The sequence below is a fragment of the Eriocheir sinensis genome, chromosome 53 (assembly GCF_024679095.1).
Source record: "Eriocheir sinensis breed Jianghai 21 chromosome 53, ASM2467909v1, whole genome shotgun sequence".
Classification (NCBI taxonomy): Eukaryota; Metazoa; Arthropoda; class Malacostraca; order Decapoda; family Varunidae; genus Eriocheir; species Eriocheir sinensis.
Window position 1 is genome coordinate 2,024,910 of NC_066561.1, and position 10,049 is coordinate 2,034,958.

The window sequence follows — 10,049 nt, forward strand, 5'->3', positions numbered from 1 at the left end:
CAAAAAGTGCAGCGAGGAACATTATTGCTGCGACACGAGCAGTGGTATGTATTGCACATCACAGTAAATTCCTCTGGTATTTTTTTTCATCCGTTAGCACCAATAGATAATAACTACTTTGTAACCATATAGAGTTGGATCAAGGGGCTCCCATTGAGGTTTAGATAAAACAGAAATCATATTATATGTGGCAAAATATGCTCTTTCTTTATGCTGTTTTGTTGCGTAGCTAGTAGGTGGCAGGTTCTTCAAACATGACCTCTTGGAATAAAGATACATGTAGCTTCTCAGGTGATCTGTTGTTTTACACATTGTTGTCCGCTTCTGTCCTTTTGGCAGATACTCTTCAGCCATGACAACCTGACCTTCCACTCCTTCCCCACCTGACACTAGCTCCTCTTCCTACAGACAGAAGGTGAGGTCTGCTAGTCGTCTTCCTTAATTCTTTTATCATTGTCACTATTACTACTACTACTACTACTACTACTACTACTACTATTACTACCACTACTACCAATACTAATACTAATATTCATACTAATAATAATGTTACATAATACTATTTTTACGAATACCACTAGTAATTGTACTACTATTTTTACTACTACTTTTACTACTACTACCACTACTACTGCTACTACTACTTCTACTACTACTACTGCTATTACTACTACTACTACTACTACTACTACTTCTAACACTACCACTAACACTACTACTTCTTCTACTCCTGCCACTACCACTACCTCTACTACTACTACTGCTACTAGTACTGTTACTACTACTACTACTACTACTACTACTACTACTTTTACTGCTACTACTTGTTACCGCCGATCAGAGAGAGAGAGAGTGTCGGGTTAGAAGTAGGGGTTGTCGTTTTGGACCTTTTTCTTTGTCCCGGGATTCCCGGATAAAATCAGCCCTAATCCCGGGATCCCGGGAATTCCCGGGATTTTCAATTGTCTAAAATTGCACATTATACCTAGTTTGCCTTTCAGGCTTTTGATGTGCTGAACATTAATAAATATGCAGAAATATTACTGTAGATTGACTTAATGTTTAATTCCAAATTTCCAGCAAACACTTTGTTTCTCAACAAAGTAAAAGGAATAAGAATAAGAGCTAAAATATGCTTCGTTTACTAATTTATTTTTTTTTTGCTTCCGATTTCCACTTCGAATGACAATTTAAATTTTATTTAATTATCGCTAATTAAAAAAAAAAAAAAAAAAAAAATATATATATATATATATATATATATATATATATATATATATATATATATATATATATATATATATATATATATATATATATATATATATATATATATATATATATATATATATATATATATATATATATATATATATATATATATATATATATATATATATATATATATATTTGTTTCCATTTATACTCAGTGAAATGAAGAGAGTACTTAATGACAGAAATGTAGTAAAACTAAATGATGAAAAATTAAACGTATGCATTCTTTATTTATAGTAACATGAAGTAAATGAAGGGAAAGTTTGCCGCTTTTTTTGTAATTTTGTTAAGTTGTCACGGTCATCTCAATACCGTATACATACAGCAACGTAGAATATGCAGACATGGTGTTCATTATACGAGCTCTGTTACGGGTAACGGGAGTGCCATGGCTGCTTTATAATACTCAAGAGAATACCTAAACAGTAAGTCCTTTCTTCACACACACACAAAACATTCCTCACGGGACACCCTGTATATAAATATAAATAGAACCACAAGTCCACAACCATCCTGCAGTCAAATTTGCCCCTATTTTTGTACTTAATTTCATCCCGGGATTTCCCGGGATGTGCAAAAATATCCCGGGATTATTAAACCTTGAAAACTGTCCGGGATCCCAGGATCCGGGAAATAAACCCTAGTTAGAAGTCATTGGTTGATGTTTAGCCTTCGCCGGTCTTATCACGTAGGGTTAATGTAGGGTTAATGAGAGAATGCTTACATAATGCCCGGAGGGTGACTCATGTAAGGGGTGTCAGAGGCCCTGAGGGTGAGCTACAAGGGAGAGAAAGAAGCAGACGGTGTCAAGAATTGGTACTATCCACACGGATGTCCTTTATGTCCGAGTTGTCAGAATCCGAGAGCCCAAAACACGTACGTTATCCCGCTCTCGTGTCGTATATGTAAATACGTCGCCCGCTCTTTTGTCATTATAATGCCTTATTAGTTGACTTGTTCTTTGTTCTAGTAGTTACAAATTATGTCCCAGGTTTAGACCGAACAGGATCACAATAAAGGTTCGTGTCGACGTGCGGGTGTCTCACTCTCCAGGTAAATCACCGCAGTTGCGGTAACACTACTACTACTATATATACTTCTAACACTAACACTGACACTAGCACTACTACTTCTTCTAATACTGCCACTACCACTACTGATACTTCTACTACTACTATTGCTTCTACTACTACCACTCCTACCACTACTACGGGCCTCCATCTATTAGATTCCGTTGTGAGCGATATATTCTCTCATATCCTTTAACAAAGCAATTCATTTGCCCCACCCCACCATTGACTGTGGCCGACAACCATCTTTATTTAGTATTACAAACCTTACTAAACATATTCTTCTTAAGCTAACAGAGCTTGTGGTTGATACGACTATCAACCACCGTCGCCTCAAAGTCCAGGTCGGCAATGCGGTTGGTTTGGGTGCAGGTGACCTGGTTCCTCTCAGGCAGACCAAGGCTGACCTAAGGAGGGAGAAGGACACCCTGCATCTCATCCAGGCGACCACACCGCTTCTTGGCTGCTGTTATCTTATCCGCCAGTGTTAAAGCGAGTCTTGCGTAGAAGCTTTGCGCCCTTGGTTCCATCCCTCCTGACGTCGTGAATACTACCGGGGTGAAGGAGCCCTGGTCCACATTCTGTATTCTTTCTTCATATTCTCTGTTCTTCTCTTGTTCGTTTCTTCTGTGGGCTGCATCAAGGGTCAGGTCTGTGGCAATGGGCCATGGGATCAAAGATCCTCATGTCAAAATATGCCCTTTGTCCACGAGTCCAAAACCCTCTGGCGCTAACATCCACTCGTGCTTCGTTCGAAACATTAGCGGTGCGTCTGGCGAGGTGTTCGCCTTGCAGAGGGAGCAGCATGGGTTCCACAGTTACGTCGTGACAGACTTCTTTCAGCATTTGAGCTGTTACGTCTCTCACTTCATCATGTCTCATGCAGACGAAAGCTCCTCTCTTGCATGTCATGGCATGATTTTGGTTGAAGGGTGAGCCACAGTTTGGGAGCCCATCCACTGGCCAGCCATACCTGAGGGCAAGGGCATCAGTGAATTCTTTTTTTGTTTAAGTTGAAGCCTTTTGCCCTGAAAGGTAGTGTGGTTAGCCAGTTGGAAGCGCCCACTTCCTGTGCAATATCTGTCCTCCTCCTTGTGTCTTCTGGGAGTTCTCTCATTAGGTCACTCAGAGTGTCTCTGTTTTTCTTCTCTGTTTATGGAGATTTCATTCCTTAGTGACCTAATATCTTGAGGGTTGTCTTCTCCCCTTTCATTTTGATTGATAATATATCCGGTCAAGGAGGCTGTGATTCGGAGTGAGTTCACGAATTCAGACTCTGCCAGATTTTGCGGGTTGGTGATGCCGAGCCCAACTTGGCGGCAACTCCAGCAACCTTCGCTCCTGGTCGCTACGACATCTCCCATTTGCTATCGCCGGTATGAAGGTGTTTCTGATAGCCTCTTCCAGAGTATTTAGTAGCGGAGCAACATCAGGAACTGTCCTCATGAGGTAGTTCCATTTATGCTTGACACCGTACGTAAATGCTGCGTAGGCTGCCTGCGGTTCTGTTTTGGCGATCTCGCTCAACCTCTGCAGTTCGGATTCCCAGCGCTTTACAGCCGTTTTCACATATTCGGTTCTGTATTCAGCTGTTCCAATGACTGCCCCGAGGTGTCTTTCGCTAGTCACTGACAGTTTCACGTTACTGCCCTGGAATGCGGTTTTGGCCCGATCGTATGCCTCTGGTTTTACAATCACCACAGACTTCGTGGAGTTGGGACGGTACCCTATTTTAGGGCCGTGTTCTTTGACGAGGCCCCACCATTTCCTGAGGTCTGCAGACTTTCCTACCCCGGTGAGATCATCCGCATACGCCACCTGTTTGACGTTGGTGTTTTCATGGCGGATGATGTCCTGCAGCTTCATCATTCCCAGGGCAAACATTGCCATGGCCACTGGGTCCCCCTGGGTGGTGCCCTCTGAGGATTGTATGGCCACCGGGTCTCCAAGTCGTTGGTCATTATGACTGCTGATGAACAGTCTGGCAGGTTCCTTGTATGTATTTTCAATATATTGGGCGAATATAGGGCACTTGATTTTGATGTTGTGCAGTGCTGTTTCCCTATTGATGTTGTTGAACGCATTAGCAGCGTCCACCATCAGCACCGCCTCGCATTCTGGGTCTTCGAACATTTTCCTGACGGCGTGAATGGCAGCTTCACCCCGCCTGCTGACCCGCACACACTTGAGGTTTCCACCGCCTTCCTCACGTCGTCCTTCACCACCTCCGTGACAGCCTTGCCTATGATCCTCCTGAGCACCTCCCCTATCCCGATGGGGCGACAGCCTGGTTTTTTATCCAGCGGGATGAGATGGCAGGCCATCAAAGGCTCGAGGTGTTGGCAATTCTCTGACGCCAATTTTCTTGCTAGGGCGGCTATTGCGTCGCGAAGATCCACAGCTGGATTACCAAAGATGTTCTTACTGAGGAGGTGTTTCCACCCCTTGGCATCCAAGCCTGATGGTCCAGCCGCTCCCTGCGTGGGAAGGGTGTGCTTCCAGATCACGTCACCGCTGATATGGTCGAAGACAACTCGATGCGGGGGGGTGTAGTCCCCAAGGAACTTCATTTCTGGGTGTGCAGGTCTAGCATCTGGATGCTTGTCCTCCACTACTACTAATGCTACTACTACTACTACTACTACTACTACTACTACTACTACTGCTGCTGCTACGACTATTACTACTACTCCTCTCTCTACTACTACTACAACTACTACTTCTACTACTTTTCTTCTACTACTACTACTATTACTACTTTTACTACTATTTTTACTACTAATACTAATACTAATACCACTACTACTACTACTACTACTACTACTACTACTACTTCTACTGTGTTGCAGAGCAAGGCAGGCGCATCCTCAAGATACGACTGATCAGATACCGCTAATCTGATAAAACAGTCAGTCACGGTGGTGGGATGTGGCAATGTCTGTGTGTGTGGCGTCGAGAGTGACAAAGTTTTCCACCTACTCATATATCCTCTATGGTGTCCTGGGCGAGGCTGCACGAGGTCGAAGATCTAGTTTCGGTTATTCATAGTTTGGGCTTCGTTTTGCTGCTTGGCTCAGCTCCGTCTCGTCTGAGTGAAAGCACGAGGTGAGTCCTGCTGCCAGTACTGTACTCTCTTAAGCAAGGAAGTAAGACGTGCTCGGCGAAGATCATTTCAGGAGTACATTATTTTTTTTTCTCATACTCGATGAAGACAGCGTTTCTTATAATGAAAAGAAACTTTGAACACTGCTCCTAGAAAAGAGGAAGACGTTGGGCGCGTCCTGACAACGGCGGTGACACTTGCAAGACTAAGGTCAAAGTGAGAGACGTAATCACGCCGGAACCTGCGAAATCCAGGAACGACTGTGCTTACACTTTCCCTTTGGTGGCCTCGTGTGACAGGTTGGTGCAATCATTGGTATGTTGTTTGTATCTTAACTTTAACTTACCTTTAGCGAAATGGCTTCAATGCATTTCGTAGGGCTTCAAACTACATATGCAGTCAAATTTCCTTATATTTCCATGCGATACCGTTTGATAATTCCACAAATCATTAAGTTCGTCAGGTACATATTTATTTTTTTACAGAGAGGGTAGCATCTCAAATGCGAAAAAAATTTCAGTCCTAATAGGGACAAAGGAGATACCAATTTCGGGTGGAGATATGTTATGACTCTTCTTCTAGGAGTTCAAGTTGTAGGCAGGAGGGAATGCAGACGAAGAAAGGCTGTTCAAGAGTTTACAAGCAGAAGGGATACACGAGTGTAAATGCTGGTTAATTTTTGCATGCGAGATTTGAATAGTATAGAGATGAGCAAGAAAATCGTGACCAACGAGGCCTCGGGAGCGAGGGTGGCAAGCAGTTAGCAAAGAGGCAGCATGTCAGAGGAATATAAGAGGTAAAAGACTGTCAGTAATATGAGTGGAGTTGATTAGAAGAAGAGCCTTTGACTCTACTCGGTTCAAGAGTGCTGTGTATGAAGCTCTCCCCCCATACACGTGAGATGAATACTCCATACGAAAGGGAACAAGGCCCCTGTACGTATGTGGACAGCAATTATGAGGGGGAAAAGAACTGGCGGAGACGATACAGAACCCCCAACCACGATGAAGCTGATTTAATGAGAGAGGAGATGTGAGGTTTCCAGTTAAGATTTTGAGTTAAGGAAAGACTGATGATATTTACTGTAGAAGATGGTGACAGCTGAGTGTTGTCGAAGAATAAAGGGTACATTTTTGGAAGATTTTGTCGAGTTGATGGGGGGTTGTAAAATCTCAAATCCCATGTTATATTCCTTATGTCCTAAGCGTATTTTCTCCCTTATTTACGGACCGACTTCTTTTATTCAAAAGGCAATATAATCAGGAAGGATGGGACATTAACGCTTGCTATTGTTTGATTTTATACAATAGTATATATATATTTTTTTTAAAGTTCAATGAAATAATACAAAACGTTTGACATAAAATTAATTAATGTTTTTCGAAAATAAAAATCAACTTCAAACAATAGTTCCGATAGCAAACCCTATTCCTTACACACACTTTTATAAGCTGCAGTAGGAGATATGTGTATAACAAAAAGTGCAACGGAGGAGATATTTTTTTTAAATGCAAAATCATGTTTTTTTTTTTTTTGTATTTTACCTATACCAACTAGTGACCTGAAATCCACAGGATATATACATCAGGATATCAAGAAAAAAGCAGACATGGTTTCCTTAACTAACGTTCATTGGATGTGTACCCAGGCTGTTTTGTTTACCCATTGTTACGTCTTTTTTTACAGGGTCAAAAATCCGTGTACTCGAATTTGACCATATTTCAGAGTAAGAGCCAGTGTTCTATTGTGTAAAATCAATAAAATATAATTCAAAAGAAATCTGAAGCGGATACATTGAGTATTTTGTTGGATTTATGGAAAAAAAATATTATATAAATCGATTTTTCATGCATAATACAAAAATATATTTGACTGCTAAAATTTCCCATTTTCTTAGCTAGTGGTGTGAGAGAACCTAAGAGTATCATGACAGACCATGAAAAAAAAATCCTAAAATTAAAAAGGGGTGAAAACAAGGATTGCAAGCCAGTGGCGCTGCGGGGAAGCTCATTGCTGCACGTTGCATTGCATTGCAATCCATGTTGCATACCACTGTATTATTGTTTCATCATATTCATTCATATACCTCCCCAAAAAGAGGAAATTTCGCGGAATTTTATAAGCCAAAAATATTAAAAAAAAGTTTCAGGCCGACCATTTACAACCACCCACCCCCCCACCCCCCCTAATAGGTGGGAACATTGAGTTTTTGAGTCATTGAAAGACACAAGGTTCCTTCTGTCCCAATCGGAAATGATAGCAAGGTCTGATCTTAAGCGTTCTGCAGCCTCCAGTCTGGAGTCTTGTAACTCCTGTTGAGAAGGTCTTCTGTTGAAAGAAGATGAATAATGCAAAAGTAGAGTCCTCAACGTACGAGTGGATTGTTCTGTTTGGTGTGGAAAGAAGATCATTGATGAACATCAGAAAGAGAATGGGAGACAGGACAGAGCCCTGTTGAAACCCATTGTTGATAGGTTTAGGGGAAGAACAGTGGCCGTCTACCACAGCGGAGATAGAACGGCCGGAAAGGAAGCTGGAAATAAAAGAACAGAGAGAAGGATAGAAACCGTAAGTGGGCAGTTTAGAACGCAAAGACTTGTGCTAACTCTATCGAAAGCTTTTGACTGAGGATGACCAGAAGTCAGTTAAGAGAGCAAAAAAATTGCCAGTAGAACGCCCCTTGCGGAACCCATACTGGCGATCAGATAGAAGGTCAAAAGCGGAAAGGTGCGTTTGAATCTTTCAGTTAAGGATTGATTCAAACGCTTTAGATAGACAAGAGAGTAAAGCTATAGGGCGGTAGTTTGAATGACTGGAGCGGTCACCCTTCTTAGACACAGGCTGTATGAAGGCGTACTTCCAGCAGGAAGGAAAGATAGATGTTTGTGAGGAACTGGGGCTCTAGGCTACAGATGTTAGCAGCTCAAATAGCCAGGCCTCTAAAGAAGTTTTGGAATACTCCATCCACATAGACCAAGAGGGATTATAAACACTTGACTGGGTTTTCACATACGTATACTTGCAAGAGAAACCACAGTAATGAAGATGTACAGCCTTGAGCAGCTCAACCTCGAGGTAGCCGGCGGGGAAGTAGTAGAGTTGTCGGCTGGAACTTGGCCCGGTCGGTAGGCAGTGGAGGTAGTATGACAGCCGGCAAGGACTTCACAGCCCAGAGTAGACACGGCATCACATTTTTTCTGCTTTTTCTTGTGTTTTCTTTCAGATTACAATGAAGAGAAGGTCCCGAGCCTACACGGAGAGGGTGGAGAATGCAGCGAGGGCCAGGGAGAGCAAGAAAAAGGGAGAGGAGGCTCCAGATCCAGACCCCACGACTACCACCGAAGCCGCCGCCAGCACAGGCGCCGCCGCCAGCCCCAGGACAAAACCTCCCCACTCCAGCACACAACCTCACCCCCACACAACCCCAACACCACAGGTCAAAAAGGTAACTCCAATTTCAGTTCGAGATAATTTGCTCACTGATGTGTCTGTGCCATCTACATCAAAGAGGGAAAATGTTCTTATTGAAAAAGATGTACTCAAATACATGTTTGCAGCTATTTCACATGTATGCAATGACTGCATGGGTAAACTCCAATTGAATATCAGTAGCAAATCAGCACTCCTATTTGGAGGTAAAATGTATGAATTGTGAGGCTGTGCAGTTCTCCTCCTCACCCATGACAGGGGAAAAACCATCCCTTACTGAAAATAATATTAGCATTGTAGGGTATGCACTGCTCGAAGGTACTGGTTATGCCGGCTATTCATTTCTAACATCAACAATGAAGATCAAACCTCTTCATAGGAGGGCATACTATGAAGTACTTGATTATATTGGAAGCAAGATCCTGTCACAACAGGAAAAAAGGAGAGCAGCTATTTATTTATTTATTTTTTATTTTTTACGTCGCGGCCTATAGCGCCGGTAGGCTTTTTCCCGGTGGGTCCTGATGGTCGGCCCAAGGCTTCTTCCCGGTGGGTCCTGATGGTCGGCCCAGCCCGTTCTGGCGCAGGCGAGTGTTTATAGTGGCGCCATCTTGCATTGGCTCATGCTGCCCTCCCGGAGCTCATCTTTAATCCTAGAATCTAGAGTCCGGGTTGATAGGTGGTCTTCTGGACAGCATGTGGGTAGTTTTAAGCCACTCGGCGGCGGCTGAAAAATCCCAGCTTGGTGGCACCGGGCGGGGATTGAACTCGCGTCCTCCTGAACGCGGTGGTGTTACTCTGTCGATTCAGCCACCGCCTCCCCAATGTATTCAAACATTATGAGAGTCTTGGAGTACTGCCTGATGCCGATGGAATTTTGAACGTCACAGGTTCATATGATGGATCCTGGCTCACCAGGGGGCACTCCTCACATATTGGCATAGGCTGCTTCATTGAGTCTGAGACAGGCTTTGTACTAGACTATGAAGTTCTTTCAAATTATTGCATTCAATGCTCCAGGCTCCTTACTCAGAAAGAAAAGAAAAAAAGTAACTGAGGAGGAATATACGGCTCTCATTCAAAGACATAAAGAAAAGTGTCAGAAGAATTTTGAAGGTAAATCTGAAGCTATGGAGGCAGAGGCAGCTACCAGAATATGGGGAAGGTCAAAA

General features: G+C 42.9%; 1 long non-coding RNA gene across 2 annotated transcripts; it reads left to right on the forward strand.

The window, feature by feature from the left end:
- The first annotated feature begins 5,250 nt into the window (after window positions 1–5,250).
- LOC126983163 (uncharacterized) lies at window positions 5,251–9,579 on the forward strand. 2 transcript variants are annotated; one of them, XR_007735568.1, is made up of 3 exons: window positions 5,251–5,450; window positions 5,602–5,747; window positions 8,672–9,579. It is a non-coding gene; the product is annotated as an uncharacterized LOC126983163 (long non-coding RNA). The 2 variants fall into 2 exon arrangements; XR_007735567.1 differs by lacking the exon at window positions 5,251–5,450 and having other exon boundaries at window positions 5,458–5,747.
- The last annotated feature ends 470 nt before the right edge of the window (window positions 9,580–10,049 follow it).